At 37.0% G+C, this 20304-nt stretch overlaps 1 protein-coding gene across 3 annotated transcripts in view; it reads right to left on the bottom strand.

Moving 5' to 3' along the window:
* The window catches only part of UNC5C (unc-5 netrin receptor C), a 353514-nt gene that overhangs the window by 126498 nt on the left and 206712 nt on the right, over positions 1 to 20304 (bottom strand). The window lies entirely within an intron of this gene.

Here is a 20304-nt window from a genome sequence, read left to right as displayed (position 1 = left end):
AAGCTATAGTGAAATAGTTTCACATGGAGAGATCAGGGTAAACATGGGGATATGGAATATTTGAGTTTGATGCTGAAGCATGGTTTGGATTTAAAGACTTAAAGAAAAATCAAAGACACTTCTGGAGGATAGAATAGCACAAAGCCAAAGGGCAGAGATGAAAAAGCATGGAGCACTACAGGGGAGAAGAGTTTACATGAATCGAGTAAAGAAATAAGGCCATGGAATTAGACAGAAGGGAGAGTCATGGAGAGCCTTGATTGGCATCTGGAGAAGTTTATTCTGTGGACGGGGAAACCTGTAAAAACGGTAAACTGGTAAAATGATGTTTTTCTACATGACATATGCTTTAAGGAAAATTAATCTAGCTCAACTAGTAAACAAGACTAATCTGATTTACATTTAATGGAATTTTAATCATTTTAATTTTAATTATGATTACAAAAATTGTTCTCAGATCTGTGATCTTACATCAAGTCATTAATCTTAAGAGCTTAAGAGCAATATTCTTGGCGAACTTCTGAAAACACTGTCTGATGATGGAAACCAGCACATATATCCAAAATAATAATTACTTACACTGTTGGGCTTTCATTTTGTACTTATCTCATGTGATTTAGAAGCAAACATTAAGCGCAATCACCTCTGGAGAGATTGCCACTTATTAACAGTTCACACACAGTATCTGAGGACAGCTATTTATGTGTCTTAAAAGCAATATATTTCATGTTCTTTTTTTAAAAAAAATTAATGTTTCTTTTTCAGAAAGAGAGAGAGAAGAAGAGACAGATCATAAGTGGGAGAGAGGCAGAGAGAAAGGGAGACACAGAAGCCAAAGTAGGCTCCAGGCTCTGAACTGAACAGTTCAAGAGCCTGATGGACTTGAACTCATGAGCCACAAGATCAGAACCTGAACCAAAGTCGGACGCTTAACTGATGGAGCCACCCAGACACTCTGATATATTTCATATTCTTAAGGAAACTTTTAAACCAAACTAGAAAGGATTGTTTAAAAAAAATTAAACTCATCCAGGACAATTAATGTTACAACTGAGAGATTAGACAAATAATCACCTAATCAACCTACTAATTTACTTGGATTAAGAAAATAAATTCTTGGGGCGCCTGGGTGGCTCAGTTGGTTAAGCGTCCGGCTTTGGCTCAGGTCATGATCTCCTGGTTTGTGGGTTCAAGCCCCGCGTCAGGCTCTGTGCTGACAGCCAGCTCAGAGCCTGGAGCCTGCTTCAGATTCTGTATCTCCCTCTCTCTCTGACCTTCCCTGCTCATACTGTCTCTCTCTGTCTCTCAAAAATAAATAAAAAACATAAAAAAAAATTTTAAAAATAAATTCTTGTTCTATATTTACTATTTGACTTTTGGAAAGTCCTAAATTCATCAAACCTCAGTTTCTCAAGTTATAAAATGAACTTAAGAACTTTTTGTCTCATTTGCTTGTGAGAAAAGGAATGAAATAACAGCTATAAAAGTAATTGAAATATATTAAATTCAAAAAATATATATACATACATATGCATATACATATGTACATATGTATGTATATATATACTGTATCTATACATATATATGTGCATATATTATGTATGTAACATAACAATAACAATCATTTTGAGAATATAACTATATTCTGCTCACAAAATTACTATTGGAGATAGATTCAGGGAAGGGAGGAATACCATGATGGGAAATTATATAAGGTACACCCCCGAATGAGAAAGAGATGGGTACTATTGTAACTTTTCAGCAGATTTGGGAGAGTCAGGTCTGGGTGGGGACACCAATCGTACAGGGCAATGCAGACCTGGCTATGATATTTAGAAATGAAGTCTGAACAGCAGGAATGAGTTCTGGTGATTTGTCTTTAAGTTTCTTGTCCTTCAGCCAAGTAAACCAGGACTTTATCAATCTTCTAAGCTTCCCACTATATTAAAGTATAGCTAAAGTAAAGTTATCCTGATAAGATGAATGGAAAAGTCTACTTATTTTCGGCAACCAGAATGCGTGCATGGCTACCTATTGGAAATTCCTTATATCATCTGCATTGTGCAGATAAGACAGGGACATGAAGCAACTGAATGGAAATTACCAGGTACGTTAGTGAGAACTAATTTGGGGCAGAAGAGGAAACTTTTACATTTTAATGAAGATTTAAAATTGATGAGCACAATCACATTTTCTTGGTCTTTCTTCACTTGCCAACCAGAACATGAGTTCTATCAGAGTAGAGATTTGTGTCTGTTCCATGCTGCCGTTGTGCCCTAGAATAATACTCAGTGTACATTGTCAGCATACAATGAGTACTTACTGAATAAACAAAAGAATATTTTCCCTAAGGCTCTACTATATACTTATTTAAAAGATATGTGATTATATCCTAATATATTTTTTATTTTTTCATTTGTTTCAGAAAGAGAGAGAGAGAGAGAGAGAGAGGGAACAAGTGGGGGAGGGGCAGAGAGAGGGACACACAGACTCCGAAGCAGGTTCCAGGTTCTGAGCTGTCAGCACAGAGGCCGATGTGGGGCTCGAACTCCTGGACCATGAAATCATGACCTGAGCCTAAGTTGGACGCTTAACAGACTGAGCCACCCAGGCGCCCCTCCACATATATTTTAGAGGAAGGGAACTTTCAGTCATGATAGCACTTGTATCTCCTTCCCTAGCCAGAAAGACATAGTCAAACACAACTTTGAGTTAAACTTTGAACCGGCTTGGCAGTCACACTAAGAATGGGGTGGAGGAGCAGAGTTATCATAATGTTTTTTTAGATTCTCCAAAGTTTTTTTCTAATAGCTGAGTAAACACAGGTCAAGTCAGTGAAAATATTTTTTCTTTGTCTTTTAAAGGAACTCGAATATGTAAGAATGACTAATTTACAAAAAAAAGCAAATTTTAACTTGTGAAATTCCAAGTAGAAATGAAAAATATTAGCATTTCATATCAAGTCCAGAGAACTGCTATTGAAATACCAATTTTCAATTTTAACTTTATATAAGGACAAAGAATTAACTGTGTTCTGATATTTTCAAAATATTTCTGTATATTTTAAGATTCTTTCTCAAATCATTCTATTATCATTCCAAAAGGAGAGATGATTTAATAAAAACAATGAAACCAAGTATAATACACTTAATTTTTTTTCTTTTTTAAAATACAGAATATGTCTTCTTGTTTTTCTGTTGATTCCAAGTTACATATACTTAGTTTTTGATAAACACATAAGCAGAATTCCAGAAAAAAATATTAATCTAGATTTCACAATAAAAGCTTATTTATTTCTTTTTTAATGTTTACTTGATTTTGAGAGAGAGAGAGACAGAGATGAAGTGAAAACAGGGGCGGGGCAGAGAGAGAGGGAGACAAGGAATCCAAAGCACACTTCAGGCTCTGAGCTGTAAGCAGAGAGCCTGACATGGGGCTCAAGCCCACAAACTGGGTGATCATGACTTAAATGGAAGTCGGGCACTTAACTAAGTGAGCCACCAGGTATTCCAAAGCTTATTTTAATTAATCCTTGGCAATTAAGTTAATTGAGAGTATAATCTTTAGGGAAAGAACTGGTTCAAATTCTGCTTTTTCCAGTAACTAGATGTATGACCTTGGGAAAATTCATTTACTCAATGTCATTTTCCTCAACAACAACAAAAAAATGGGAATTAAAATTCCTAATTCAGTGGGTTCTTATAAGGATTAAATGAGGTAATACACATGAAGAGTAAACCCTTAATGTTTAATGAACTTTCTTAGTGATCCTGCCTACATCTATGTTGAATCAATATCCTCTCAACCATGGCTACTGAGCCAGGAGAAGAGAGCACAGAGAACACCCACCTGCTCTTAAATGCCTGGGCTTAGCAGCGGCAACATAACTCTCCCTCAAAGCCCATTGGCCAGAAGTAATCACATGGCTCTGCTGACCAACAAGGATGCTGGCACTTATAGTGCTCTCCTATGCCCAGGAAGGATGGGAGAACAGGATGGGAGTGACAGAAGTCTTAATACATTATAATTGATAAAGCTACTTCAATAGGAAAAACAAAGAGTTGAAGTTTTAAGAAATCATAATGATACTAAAATATCAGTAATTATCAAGTCAAGCAAAATTTAAATAATTGTTTTCTGTGGTATGAAAGTCTGCACTGACAGAGGGAGCACAACATAGAAAAAATAGACTATTAGGCCAAATGACCGAAAAACAGATTTTGAGGCCTACCATGGCTACCGTCATGAGTAACTTCAGGTAGGGCATTCCATTTCTCATTTGCTCAAACTTTAAAGTCTTAGAAGGGGCCACAAAGGCAGTTCTGGCCAATGGAAAGTGAATAGAAGATACATGTACCTTTTCTTGGCCGAGCTGGTGAAGAAGCCTGCGGGTCTCCTCCCTGCTGTCTTTCCCTCCCTGATGGCTGGGTACTGAAGAGCGTGAGGCCAGAGGGGATGACAGAACCACAAGATGTGAGGAGTCTGGGTCCAGAGGGAACAGAGCTGCCGGACAAGCAAGGACGCCTTCCTGGTATGTGTTACTGGTATGGAAACACACGTACCTTTCTATCACTTTTGAGCTATTCTATCTTTGGTGGGGTCTGTCACTGCAGTGTGGCATGATACAGACCTAAATGATACAGACGATGTATAATATGCTTGGCACACAGTGGGCGTTTTTACATGACTATTAGATAAATGGATGCCAAAAATACGAATCCCACAATGCTTTGGGTCTTTTTTTTTTTTTTTACTATGATTCAGTGTTTACCTCCAACTTATTAAAAACAGTCTTTTAAAATCTGGCAACATCTTGTTGGATACACAGAGAAGAAGTTCTATTAATTCTGAGAGTTTTCAAATATCTGAATGTGTGATTTTAATATTATGCTCAAAATGCTATAAACCAGAAGAATTTGTTTAGCATGTAACAAAAATATTATTTTCAGGATGGTATGCCTACAATCTTTTTCAAAATATCACTTCCAACATAATGTTGAACACATGGGTGTTAAATACTAGGTTATAATGTTTAATTAACCAGTATCATTTCTTTACAGGCCATTTTATTTTGATGTTTCCAAAAGAGACAGGAAAACTTAAACTTGAACAACAGGAGAGTGGCACCAGATTCTGAATGTTGTGTGTAACTTGTAACATACGCATGTCCATTCTTTACTAGCATCACAGAGAAAAAGGAAGAAGAAAAAATAATTGTTTCCTACCATGAGCTTCAATTCACTGAGATATTTATGTAACCGCATTAATACTGCCAACTGAACAAAGAACTTTAGTCATGTATCTTTTCATATCTCCAGGCAAAGTTTAGTTCTCCTTTCCTTCTTTTACAAATGATTTCCTTCAAAGGATACGTACCCTAGTGGATAAACACTCTCCCTGGGAGAACATCAAAACTAGCTATTTAATATGTGCAGTTCAGTGTCATGAGGTGTGCAATCACAGTAAATAATATTTTGTGATGATACTAATAAAGATGATGACATTTTCATGATTAGCCATGTTGTGAGTAAAGGGAAATTAACGGATAGGAGTATCCAGTCTGAAAGATACATACAACATGCTGACAAACACAACTGGAGTTCAGCATAAAATGCATATGTTATATAGACAGTATACGCATGCACCTAAATTCACTGTGCATGTCTATATGCATATCATTCATCTAGTATTTTCTTTTTACCTACAAGTTGGAATGCATTTACTTCATACTCTATTATAAGCCCATTTAGTCACATTTCTGTCAGATCCCGCTTGCATATTCAGTGTTGAATAAATCAGTGGTTAATAAATGTCCTTGAAAATGTGTTTAAAAATAAATAATGAACTGCTGTATCTGATCATAAATGTACATTGTTTTACTCTTAGAATCCTTAAAAAAAGATAGCCTGACCCATTACATAAATATATGGAAAAAGGGAAATAATTATAGAGCAATCATGTAAAAGGAGCCCAGTTAACTTTTACTGAATGGATACACTACAGACCAAAAAAATGTTATCATAACTGTTCAAGAAATTCCACTGCAAAGGAAATACCAAATGAGGAGAGGGAGTCAACCTCTTCATCGTAAGTGCTTTTTGTCACATCTCCATGGGCTTGGGGCACGGGCCGACCCCACAGCGTGCAGAACGGGCTGGCCGCTGGGAGTTCTAGCCCTACCATGGCACCCCCTTGAAGGTACCGCTCCCGCTGACCACAGGCATGCTTTCAATTTATGGAAAGATGGTCTGACAGGCAGTCTGGGAGGACACAGCAGTGACAGAAAAACAGATCTAGTACAGATAAAAAATATGTCCACCTTGAAAAAATACAAACAAGCCTTTTGGTAACAACATATGGGGAAGTATCTCTTGAAAAATGAGAAAAATACAATAGCTTCTTTCTCATTAATAATTTTCACAATCCCCAATTCATTACACCCAACCTCTCTCTACAATCCAGCATCTCTATGCATCCTACATCTATACTTACTCAAATAATATAGATTTATGTCCCTTGAACATATCTTATAAATGTCAACTCATCCCTCCTCAAAGCTTCTCGCTACTCAGCAGGTTTCAAATTTGTTTTAAAAATCTATTATGTAGGTGATTCTTCAGCAATACTTTGAAGTGCCTTCCCTATTAAAAGTGAAGAGAGATCCGATGTCCTAAGAGGAGAAATAATGATAGCTTATGGCTAGGATCTCACGACTTCCTGACTATGAAATAATTCTCTCTACTTGGAAAAAAAATAGAGCACATATGCCCAAGTAAAGAAAAAAAAAGCAAAAATAAAATTTAGAAGGAAAAGGACCCCATCTTGCCGAAGGTTCATGCTTTACATAAAGCTGCAGTTGGGACTTTACAAAGGAAATCTCTGCACTTTTTATTTCTGGTTCAGAGGATTTACATGCTCTTTCTAATGATCTGGGCCTTCAGCACTGGGTAATGTCTCCCAGTCCCCAGCTTAGCACTCATGCAAAATTGAAGCACTTTGGAGGCAGTTTAGTAGCTGCAGATGAATCTCAATGTGCAGGAAAAGGCATAATGGCTGTTTAGCACCAGCTAGGAGAAGCTGAGGAAATCAGGGGGAAAAATCTATTGAACTTAAGCCATCTGGGAAGCCAACTGAGAGCGACTGCATTAACAAGGTGTTTACATTCCCATTGTGTTGCTAGGCCAAGCAAAAGTGTGCGTGTGCACGTACGTGTGTGTGAGTGCAAGCACACACGTGTGCATTTGCACAGAGGAAATTATCAAATGACACTCTTGTGATTGTATTGGCTATTTTCGTGTGGTTTTGGCAACTGTGCAGGGAAAGAATGTTCATGAGAAATCTGGCTATGAGAATTTTCAGGTCTCCATGAGACCGGGTGAACTGCTGGAGTGTGGGGGTTGGAAGGAGGCCACAGCATGAGGAAAAGGAATGAAAAGCAGGAGCCTCGCTGTGCCATGCTTTTCCTGTATCTGGCCCACAGCACAACACAACAGATTGAGGGGAGCTACAGAAAGCCAGGAAAGAGCAACCAGGGGATGCTTCTGTTGCCCGTCACATTTATAGTTAACTCACAAATACTGGCCAAATGAGGGGAAATAGCCAGGTAAATGCCATCCCTTCCAGCTCCCATCACCCCCATTTGCTGTCTCTATTGTCACGACCCTTTCCTTTTCATGATATTGAATCCACTATTTTAGAACAGTTTTAGGTGCCTAGCAAAAGTGAGAAGAAGGGGCAGATTTCCGCTATACATTCTGCTTCTACACAAGCACAGCCGCCCTTATTAACATCCCCCACCGGGTGGAACATCACTGATGAGCCTCTACTGACACATTATTATCACCCCAGATCCATAGTTTACATTCAGGTTCACTCTTAGTATGATACATTTTATGAATTTGGACGAAGGTAATGATGTATCCACCTTGACAGTATTGTTCAGAGCAGTTTCACTATCTTACAAATCCTCTGGGCTCCATCTACTCATCCCTGTCTCCCCCTACCTGGGAGTCAATCATGATCTTTTTACCACCTCCATAGTTTTGCGTTTTCCATAATGTCATATAGTGGAAATCATACAGTATAGATAGCCTTTCAGATTGGTTTCTTCCACTTAGTAATATGCATTTTAAGTTCCCTCCATATCTTTTTAGGTCACGGTAGCTCAGTTCTTTAAAGCACTGAATCATATTCCATGGTCTGGATGTACCACAGTTTGCCTGTCTATTCACCCACAAAAAGACATCTTGGACTGCTCTAAATATCCGTGTTTTTGTGTAGACATAGGTTTTCAACTTTTCTGGATAAATAGCGAGCTATAATGGCTGTATCATGTGCCAGGAGTATGTTTAGTTTTGATTTAAAAATGCCAAAATATCTTCCAAGTGGCTATATTATTTTGCATTCTGACCAACAACGAATGAGAGTTCCTGTTGCTCCACATCCTTGTCAACGTCTGGCATTGTCAGTATTCTGGGTTTTGACTTTCCTAATAGGTGCAGAGTGTTATCTCATAGTTATTTCCATTTGCACATCTCTAATGACATATGCTTATTTGCAGTTCTTGGTGAAATGTCTGTTAAGCTTCACTGTGCTTTTGAACTGTAGCCATCCCCCCCTCCCCCAAAGATATGTTCACATCTGAATCCATAGGGAAGGTGGATGTTACCTTACTAGTCTTTGCAGATGTAATTAAATTTAGGATCTTGAGATCCTAAATTACCCCCGATGGGCTCCAATTCCAGTGATAAGTGCTATTTGAAGAGACACACAGAGAAGACAGACGCCAAATGGGAAGTGATGTGAGGAAGGAGGCAGTGATTGGAGTGATGCTGCCACAGTCCCAGGGATGCCGGGGCAGCCAACAGAAAGAAGCTGGAGACAAAGAACAGGCCTTCCTCGCGTGACCAGAGGGGGCTCTGCTCTGTGGCATTTCAGACTTGGAGCCTCCAGAACTGAGAAAATAAATTTCTGTTGTTTTAAGCCCCAAAGTTTGTGGTAATTTATTGTGGCAGCCCTAGGAAACTAATACAGTGACTAAGGGCATTTACTGTCTACATTCAAAGAGTGGACTCAAGAATCTGACAGAGCAAAAAGGTGAGGAAAAGCTGTCTGCCATGCACTGCTTCTGTGGTTTCACAAATGCCCCACGGAGTGGGTGTGGGGATGTAGCCTTTTAGTCACTAACGTCACTTCATACAGAGGGCATCATTGTCTAGGATCATCAAGACTGCAGCTATAAAAAGAGGCATGTCATTCATTCCCTGCCATTCCAGGAATTGCCTCGTTCAGAACATTCCCCTGGGTTTTTCCAGCTAAATTTTAATTCACTCAAGCCGAGAGGTCCCCCCCTCTTCCCTCAGGAGGCTGCAATCCCTCAGTCTGAGAAGTTTAATAGGCAGAGACAGGCGAGAGGACATTGCAGAAAGCAGGGGCTCTCTACCGTGTAACGCTATACCATAGAACTATCAAGGGGTTTCATGAATTTATTCTCGTGGTGAGAGGAGAACCCCAGCAATGTTAAAGCATACTCTTTATTCTCTCTCTTTTCCCTCGTCCCTTTTGCCCCTTTCAGAATGTGATCTCTTCAAGTGCATCAGGTCTTAGTTGTGTCTCTACTCACGGCTCCAAGAAAAGTATCTGGGGCACGATTTTGAGCAGAACGTGTCTCTATACCCTCTATGCTGTGCGTTCACAGCAGTGTTTCCTCTTGCCCCATTTCAACCTGGTTTTACATTAGCATTTCTACAGAGCTTCAAATCAGTGAACAAAGAATAAGCTAGGTCCTGCTCCCGGTTAAATTATTTTCTGGGAGGTGGGGCCAGGACATACGTGTTTTCAAAAATCCCCCCTGGAGATTGTCAAACGCATCCAGGGTCCACAGCTAGCGTCCTAATTACTCTTGTTGAGCTTGCCTTCATGTTCTTGGAGATTTCTCCCCAAAGCAGATTTTTTAAATCAGGTTAAACCTTGATGAAATTAGGAGTGAGTCCAAGGCTTCCCTAACCTGAACTGTTTTTCATTGCTAGAAATTCTACTTCCTATAGGCTGTGCTTGCTTTTTTGCCAGACCTGATATTTTGCTAATTGTAGCTTCCATGCTATACATGCTGACTGTTTATCTCCAAATAGCACTTTTTGGAGGAACTGGAAAGAGTGGGTATTTCAACAGGGATGACTCTGGATGGATGACACCTGAGAGAGAAGACTAAAGGGTTTATAGTGAGGAAAGCCCTCTCCCCTCAAGTTTTAGCATTAGATTCTTCATCGATTGTGGCATTTTTTAATTAAGGAGTTTTCTCTCATATCTTTGAGATGCAATAAAAAATGCAGCGTGAGGGGAGAACAAAACAGCATCAGAATTTTGAGCTAATTATTGAGATACTATTAGATAGTAAGATTTAGTGATGCAGAGACTCAAATACGAGAGATTCAATGTGTGACATCACAGAATAAAAGGACAACAACCTGGGTCATTGTCTGGGAATTCTCAGCCAGGTTTATTTATATGAGAGCGATAGGTACCAACAGCAAAAAAGTGTATTTTAATTTTGAGAGAAAGCCATGCTTTTTAGAAGCTAACCCTCTCTTCTAAGCTGGAATTTTCTTCTTAAACTTCCTTAAACAGGATGCTTAATTCATTTCAAACTCTGTTCAGTAAGTTCCTTCCTATGAAAATAAAGCCTAAGAGACTCTCCTGAAACGACTCACATATTATAGCCAAAGGTTAGATTAAAAATACACTTTGGGGTTTAACACTTGTGCCATTCGCGCTTTGAAGTGAGCATATTAAAACTCTAAGCCACAGCACATGCATTGTTGCTGGGACATGGCAAAATTGCTATAGCAACACAATCACTAGTTTCACTCCTGAAATGCCCTGATTGGGTAGCAAGTAATTTAGATGAAGAATGGTCCTTGGTCTCCTGCTTCCTATTGTATGTAGCCTCTGTGTGGGCTTGGAGATGGGGAACATTCGATTTCGTTTTTTCTAAACTGAGTTAATACACACAGACACAAACCCATACATATATACATATGTATATATTTGCATATCTATCTATATATCCTTGATTAAATTATATTAATCAATGCTTTCACCTTAACTGTGGGAAAACAAAGGAGTAATGCATGACAAGTAACCTTGCCCTAAGTGTTAATTGGCCGAAAAGAATTCCTCAGTGTTCCTTACATTAAAAACTTTTGCTGTATATAATTTTAGGAAATTTCTGTTTCCCTCTAATGAAATGACAGCTCACTAAAACTGCACTGAAAGATGTAGCGCGTTCTTGCCTCTACCTTGCAATCATGTTCGGGGCCATATCCGTTCAATAAATACATGCTATTAAAATTTTCTATGCAGTATGTAATTCTAATAAGAAAAACATTCCCTGTGGGACAGAATTAAATTAAAATTACACAGTTCCACACGTAGCCGGGGTATCTGAAGTATGTGAAGGGTCTACAATATCGATATATGCAAATATTGGAATTGGCAAAAATGAACAAACAACAACATTAACAACTTCACAAAAACAGTAGATTAGACACAAAAGGAACCTACATGGGTAGTCTAAAATTTTTCAAGCACTCACTTATGTTTGTAAGTTAGGAAAAGAATGGAAACAAAAGCCAGGTTTCTCTACAGTGAGAGGGCCTGAATCGCTTAGCCAGCCGAGACTCATCTTCATGCTAGAATGGAGTGGAAGCAACACCTGAAATCCACATTCTGGAACTCCGACCCAAGCATGTATTTGTAATTGCAGCTGGGATTATGTTGGCCATGGTAACTCAGGTGTTTAAAGACTTAAAGGCAGTGTGAAATAAGGATGAATCAATTGTGAGCACTAACAAATGAAGAATAAGAAAAAGGAAATCTTTCAGGGTAATTGAGATCTCTTGCCAGGGTATCAGACTGACTCAATGGAAAAGCCTTTGTGTACTACATGGATCCTTACCAATTTTCTATTTTTATTTTGAGGCCAGCCTTACACGAAAAAAAGAGAAAGTTGTTAGTTTCTGGTATTAAAACAAGTACCTCTGGGAAGGAAATCAAATAAATAATTGGTTTATATTCTAGAATCATTTATCTTCATTGGCAGACAAATATACTACAGATATAAGGTGACTCTCTTCTTGCTAAGGCAGTACTCACTGACTTAATAAAAAATTGAGGAACTAAGTTCAAGTAGAGTTTCCAAATTTTATGCATTATTTACTAAAATTTAAACAGAGGTCATATAACTTCCTTTTGAAAATGTTCACTCTGTTAATTAGTTATTTTACATAAAGAAAAATGATCAGTATGATGCGTATACTTAATACATATGTAAAATAATTCTTTTAATAGGAGATTATGCTATCTTACCTATTCCTCAAATCACCTATTTAAGAAATTTCTCAAATAAAAGCATCATCAATATGTCTCACTAAATTTCAGTTATTCAAATTTAGTAGGATGAGTAGCTATAATTCCACAAAACAAACTTTCATTATCTCGTGTGCTCAGTGTCTTGTGTTGTAAAATTCAGAAGAGACAGGACTCTACAAAACAGAGGCCATACCATACCATTCCAATCTAGTTGAAGAGACAGATATAAATATATACAAACAACTACATACTTACATATGTAATTATGTACATATGTCTATATGTATATTGTACATATATCACTATATGTGTATATGAAATATATTTTTATCTTATGGACATGAATATCTCTTTCATAAGTAACATGATGTTGTATTACAAGAAATTGTCATTTATTTCTTGAAAATGATTGAATATTGATAATCTCTAAGGGTTTGATCTACTACACGTATGCAACTCATACTTAATGAGTATAATAACTGAGGAAGTAAAATAAGAGAAACATAGACATGTTACATATGATGTGGGTTTTATAGAAGGATTCATCACAATATTGCATTTGGGATACTTCTTTAAACATGAGTAGGATTTTGACAGAAGTAGGATAGGAGAGAGTATGGGGTAAAGGTCATTAAATCATACATACATGTTTACTGGTCCAACCTACTAAGTACCAATGCCAAGTTAAGGATGGAGCTGGAATAATGGAAATAATGGACGTAATACTTGATTTCATGGAGCCTACCCTTGAGCTCATAATATTTTAAAAAATTTTTTAGATTTATTTATTTTTGAGACACAGAGAGAGACAGAGAGTGAATAGGGGAGGGGCAGAGAGAGAAAGAGACAGAGAATCTGAAGCAGCCTCTAGGCTCTGAGTTAGTGGTCAGCACAGAGCCTGATGCAGGACTTGAACCCAAGAACCATGAGATCATGACCTGAGCTGAAGTTGGATGCTCAAACAACTGAACCACCCAGGCATCCCAGAGCTCATAATATTTAGATGGAAGAGGAGAGGTAACTTGAGAAAGGGAAACATAACTGTCCCTTTCAAGTATCTAAAATTATTACTGAGACTCCAGGAAGTGACCAGAGTTGCTAAAGTTCCATGTGTCTTAAGCAGTACCCCTGAGTCAAGATAACAGAAAATTGATCATACTCAATTTAATGAAGTGCACGCCAATAATGCATTGGGTTTAAATGGCTGCTGTAGTCTCACAACTTAAAGTTTCTATGATTCCAAGACATCAAAATGTAAAGAAAAAAGTGTTTGCATTCATTTAACACAACTTAAATCCCATCCAGTTTCCCTCTGAAAAATCTAAGAGCAGCATGTCCTAAACCATGTCCTGGTATGACACTAAGGTCTCATGCTATTTTAACAGAGGTTCTGTGAAAAAGGGGTTCAGATGCCAAATATGATGAGGTTAAAAAAAGTTTTCCACTGTAGAGCTTTCCCAGGACTTTTATAAGAAAATATACTTTATTCTTTTCTCCAAAAAGGGAGTATAATTATTGTAATGTTTCATAAAGTATTTGACCACATAGTTTTTGTTGGTTTTTGTTGTGGGTTGTTGTTTGTTTTTGTTTTCCCAAATAGGACTTATAAGACACTGGTGGTTCACTGAACACAGTTTAAGAGAAAAAAAAAAAATTTGCCTAGTGCCTAGGACATGCAGTAGAAGAGAAACTATTAAAAGAAGGCTAGAAAGTATGATTGGGAACTGATTATACTGAACTTCTTGAATGTATGACCAAAGAAGATAAGCTTCATTCCTGGACATAGGAAAACCATTATATATTCGAAGAAATGGGATCGTATAATCACTTGGACCTGTGCTTTCAGCCTGTGACTACCTGGAGAATGGTCTGCTGAGGAAAAAGGCTGAAACCAAGAAGGTGTTGGAGGTTACCTAAATAATCAAAAAGGTATATGACAAAGAAGGAACTGGCTGTAGTTAATGATCACTTTGGCTGCTGGCATAAGGGATGAAACGGTCATTTCTATTTTTGGTGACAGGATGGAGAGAAGAGGTATCTGAAATAAGAAGACAAGAGGAGAAAAAAATTCAGTTGTGTCACTTTTGCAACAGATGGGGACCTGAGTGAGCAGAGCAGATTTGTAAAAGTTTCTTTTGGAGTAAAAGCAAATTCACTTAAATTAGTGCCCCATCATGGCTTCTCTTCATCAGTTTTTGTCCGTTAAAGGCTCTCCCTTTTGCTAATTGGCAAAATACTGAAGACCTTCAAGAATAAAAAGAATCAAATCCTAAGCACTGGTTCAAGTTATTCCATTAAAGAACGAGAAAGGGCTCAGATACAGAAAATCTGACACAGGCAAGGAAGGCAAGAGAAAGCATGGAAGAGAAATGTTTAGCTGACATTCTGAACCGGATTTTCTTTTCTCAAGAAAATGAAACAATGTATCCATAGATCTTTTTTTTTTTTTTTTTTTTTTTTTTTACAAACTGCTCTGTGTTCAGTAGTTATGACAGAAATTAGAGACATGCTACTGAGCACAGGGACAAGAGCAAAGGTTGTGGAATCAGCCCTGGGCTTAAATTCTCGCTCTGCCGTCTCCTAGCTACGTGATTTGGGGCTCATTAGTTTCTTTATCCTGGTGAACCTCCTATTCCCATTTGCAGAAGAAGCCTACAAATTATCTCGTAAGATTGCCGTGATTCCTGAATGACATAATACATGTAAGGTGTTCAATATAAAACTTGGAAATTTTTATCATTGCTGTATTAGCCCTGCTGATAATATTGTACTGATGTGAGAATAATTAAAGAGGAAATGGGAAAATCTTGGACATTATTAAAATTTTAAACCAACCAAGGTTTTCTAAACTCCTCTGCTTTTTTGTAGAAGAGAAAAATATTTGCTTTTCGAGGGTAAATCTTAGGTACCATGGAAACAAGGGTGGAAAAGACTTCAAGTAAATAGAAAGCAGGCAAGCCTGGATTTTTCTTAAAAAAGTAACCTTACAATCTTGAGCAGATTAAAATTTCTATGGAATTCTAATAGAACAGATCCTTATTACTAATCAAGAGCTTCTGACTGTTGAAAGTTTCTAAACCACCTAATATACTGCTTTCCACGTTTCTGTTTCCTATATCACATATTTGCAAGAAATGCAAATGTGGTTTAAATGAAGGAAGGGAAAGATTAACCATAATAAATAATCTTTAATCAGTACATTTTATCATCAGTGGGGTAGCCCTGCTCAGCGAGTTCAAATAATTGTTTGCTTCATGTTTCAGAACTGGAGAGTCTATTTAACACCTTCATAATTTAAAAGGGAGAATATTAATTTTTTCCTTTTTTTGAGTGTTATCGTTTTTTAGTTTCTCAATGTGAAGTTACCTTTGATGGGGATTTCATTGAATGTGGTTGATTTTTCTTAGTTGGAAGGCAATGCATCTGATTGCACTAAACATGCTTCCAAATATCCTTATTCTAAGGCAGAGTTATCTATAAAAACAAACTCATTTGCACTAACTTCTTTCTCTTACGTCATCTTAGAACCAATTCAATCTTTTAAATGCCAAGACATTTCTCCATTTTGTAATATATTTCAAGACTTGAGGGGCACCTGGTGGCTCAGTTGGTTTGGTGGCCGACTTCGTCTCGGGTCATGATCTCGCGGTTCATGGGTTCGAGCCCTGTGTCAGGCTCTGTGCTGACAGCTAGTTCAGAGCCTGGAGCCTACTTCAGATTCTGTGTCTCCCCCTCTCTCTGATCGCCCCCCTGCTCAAACTATTTCTCTCTGTCTCTCAAAAAGAAATAAAAAACATAAAAAAAACCTTGATGTATTCTAACATTTCTTGCTATTAAGAACCACTAAACCCCCAATAAGACTATAGTCAGACTACATTAAGCGAAGACTTGAGAACCAAAGTTGCAGGTAAATCCAACTTCAGGGGAAAAAGTCCCCCAAGACAAGCATTTTGGTTTCAATTCCATTTATAATGCTTCTGACCTCACAGGAAAGCAAAGAGCTCTAATATAAGAAGCCTACAAATTTTCCCACAATACTTGTACAGGTTGGAAATTTATGATAACAGGCAAAGAGATGCAGTAAAATGGTTTGGACATTTTTTTCAGGTTTCATTATTTATTATGAAAATAACACATTCACAAGATTGAAAACAAAACAAACTATAAAAGAAAGCTCCTATCACCCCAGATTTTGAGCTGTCAACTGCTTATTATATATTTCTCCAAAACATGCCAATGCATAGACAAATATATGTGCATCCTTTACATAATGAGGACATATTACATGCAGTGTTCTGTACTCTGGTTTTCACTTCGAATTTTATGTGAGAGATTTTTCTACAGCTTCACGAATGGGGAAAGCTCATTATTTTAAAAAACATCACAATAGTCCATGTAGGGATGAACAGTTATCAGTATGCCTCTGCAAATGGGGTGCAATGAATGACCCTGCATTTCAGTTTTTGTGCTCATTTGGAATTTTAATTTTAGATCCTAAATTTGTAATTACTGAATGAAAGGGTATATACATTTAGATATTGGTAGATATTTTCATATTGGCCTGGTACCATCCAAAAGACTGTACCAATTCGCAACCTCATTAATAAAGGATGAGATATTCCCAAACCCATTCCTTCACCAACCCAGTATACTGTTTTGATCTTGACAACATCTTAGATGCTTATTTACCAATTTGCATTTCCTTTCCTATAATCCTCATGTTCAACTTTTCCCCAATTTTCCATTGGGTTGCTGATCTTCTTCTTAAGTATACTTTAAGAACTAGTAATGTGTTAATTAAATTACCTCTTTGATTAATATATGTTCACAGAATACAATGGTGTGTGTGTGTGTGTGTGTGTGTGTGTGTGTGTGTGTGTTCCTTAGCTTTGTGATTTTCTTGCTTTGGATATTCAAAATAAGAATGCTTTCTTATAAGACTTCTTAATTTTGTTCTTTACTAAAAGGACTTTTGCCCCCCACTGAAACTAACCAACCAATGAACCAACCATCCAACCAGTTGCCAAATTTTTCTCCTAGTGATGTTAGTGATGATGGTGGTGGTGGTGATAATGATGATGACATTAAGTGCTAACATCAAAAACTTATTTTATTCTAACTAATGAGATAAAATCCAAAATTCACTCATTCATTCATTCATCAACTGCATACAGTGTGGTACATCTTAATACATTGTAAAATGCCTTAAGTTAGGGGATTTCCTGGTCTCTATTTTAATCTATTAATCCGTATGTCTCATTCTCTGTTGAGATCAAACTCTTAATTTCGTTAGTTTTATAATATATTTACAAAGATTTAGGGTTCCCTCATTATACTACTATTTCAGAACTCTTCCAGCTATTTTTACAAATTACTTTTCATACAACGCCGGTGATCTTATGATTCATTTATAAATAGCAAACATTTTAAAAATATTGCCTTTCTATCAAAGAACAAGATAAGTCTTTCCATTTATTTAATCACTGTATTTTTCTTACTCTGAGTAGAATTTAGTCTTTCTTTCTAAAAATCTTCAAATTTTTGTTAGCTTTATACACACATATCTTCTTTTATGTTGTTTTTATAAATGTTATCTTTTATTCCATTATAATTTAAACTGCTATCCATACTAAGAAAAGTTGAAGGGTTATATGAATCTTTTATCTGCTACTTTTCTGTATTCTCTTGACTTTTTTAAATTTTTTAATTTAAAAATGCATGTTTTCCAGATATGCAAAATCAGATGATTTGTCAAAAAATGATTATATTCCCAATTTCTCTACAATTTTTGTATTTTTCAATTATTTGTCTTGTCTAATTGCACAGGTTTGTATGTTGAGAGCATGCCAAATAATACTGCTGTCTGAGGGCAACTTTGTCTTTTTCCTAACTTTAAAGGTAATACACTGTCTGGATGCTGGATTCCTTGTAAAGTCTGGATGAACATGAAAGACAACAGGTCTATCTATGGCATTTCACTAGACTGTCAATCTGAGAGCTGTGAAGTCTCACAGCTGCCAGTCCTTCTTCTTCTTCTTATTTTTTAAAATTATTTTTAATGTTTATTTTTGAATGCATGAGAGAGACCGAGCATCTGCAGGGTAGGGGCAGAGATAGAGAGACTCAGAATCTGAAACAGATTCCAGGCTATGAGCTGTCAGCACAGAGCCCAATGCAGGGCTCAAACCCACAAACCACGAGATCATGACCTGAGCTAAAGTCAGTCGCTTAGCTGACTGAGCCACCCAGGTGCCCTTCACAGCTGCCACTTCTGCCTTTAGCTCTCATCTGCCCTGTCCTTAATTTGAATGAAAACATGCCACATATTTCCATTTATAAACTGCTTTAGAAAATATTTTAATAATTGGCATATGCAATATTAGTTAATTTTATGTGGAAATAATAACAAATATAATGTTTTAAGAAGGGAAATATCTTACTAAAATATATATATATGTATATATATGTATATGTATATATATACGTATATATATCTATATCTATATCTATATCTATCTATATATATATATCTATTCACGCCCACATATACCTCACCATCACAGCATGAAACTGGCACAGAAGCTCAATATCAGAGCAGTTTTGGTTTTATTCCTACTCTTCCTATAGAGGCATTTTCATTAATTTAGTAAAGACAAGCCTGAACAGGTTTGTGACTTTCATCTCAGCTTTTGTGATGTCTTTCTTTTTCCTCTTACCATTCAAACTTGTGTGCTTGAAATCTTTACAAGTAAATGAGCTGCAACAAATAAAACTAATTCACTTGAGATTTTGTAGACATCTGGTGGAGTTATTTTCTGAGTAATTAGAACGAGAGGTGGGACAATTCCCTGAAGTAAGCTACCATACAGTTGGATACCCAGTTATTTCTACAGCCATCAGATGGCATGCAGCGAGCATATTGATTCACAAATTGACAAACAGTAATGTGGAACCGCCACCTGATTTTCTAAGACCATTTGTGTTGTATCAGTATATGCACAACCTGCTTTTCTAAAAGATGCCTTTTCTCTGTCCTCTCAGTCTGCTCCGTTTATGTCCCATCACCTCAATATGCCCTTACCCTTCATGTTGTTAGAGACAGGGAACAGAGATCTCCCTCAAGGGCTGGTCTCTGCTCGCCCTTGGCTAATCTGACATTTGGATACAAATACAAATCCATTACACTTTGGATTTTAAAAACATGTATCTATTTTGGTATGTAGAGATATTTATGACAGAAAATAAAGATACCTAAATGCTTTTGCTTTTGTAATAAATGTCACTATTTAGCTTGGAAATGCTGATTGGTGAATTTTTAATATTTAAAATGCATGTCTTAATATTATAAAATCATAGATCTAGAATAGACCTGAAAGTTCAAATTGTTATTCTCACTGCTAGAGAACAAAATTACTTAAACCACTCTACAAAGATATACATCTTTCCAATTTAAAATAACTCTAGGAAATTCTACAACTATCATAAGTCACCCATGGTGCAGTAAAAAATTGCTATCAAGAAAGTTTCCTTTTTAGCCAATCTATATCCCACAGGTTATTAAAATCTCCTTTATCATCTCTATGCCTTTAGTATTTTACTGTTAGGGATAACACTTACACAGCAATAAAGTCAGGTGTTTTCACCATACCAAGAAAAAGGTTTCAAGACACCCAGATACCACTATCCTCATCACTTTGCTTCTTCCTGGATCCCACACTCACACTATTCTCAATCACTTTCAATTTAACTTTAGCTAAAAGTTAGATAATTAGGATTTATTTCTATGTATGTACGTATGTATTTTAGAGAGAGACATAGCACAAGCATAAGCAAGGGAGAGAGGCATAGGAGAATCTTAAGCAGGCTCCACACTCAACACTGAGCCCAGTGCAGGACTCGATCCCAAGACCCTGGAACCATGACCTAAATCATGAG

Source organism: Suricata suricatta, chromosome 1, assembly GCF_006229205.1.
Source record: "Suricata suricatta isolate VVHF042 chromosome 1, meerkat_22Aug2017_6uvM2_HiC, whole genome shotgun sequence".
In the NCBI taxonomy this organism is placed as follows: domain Eukaryota; kingdom Metazoa; phylum Chordata; class Mammalia; order Carnivora; family Herpestidae; genus Suricata; species Suricata suricatta.
This window is presented reverse-complemented; position numbering and strand designations above follow the sequence as displayed.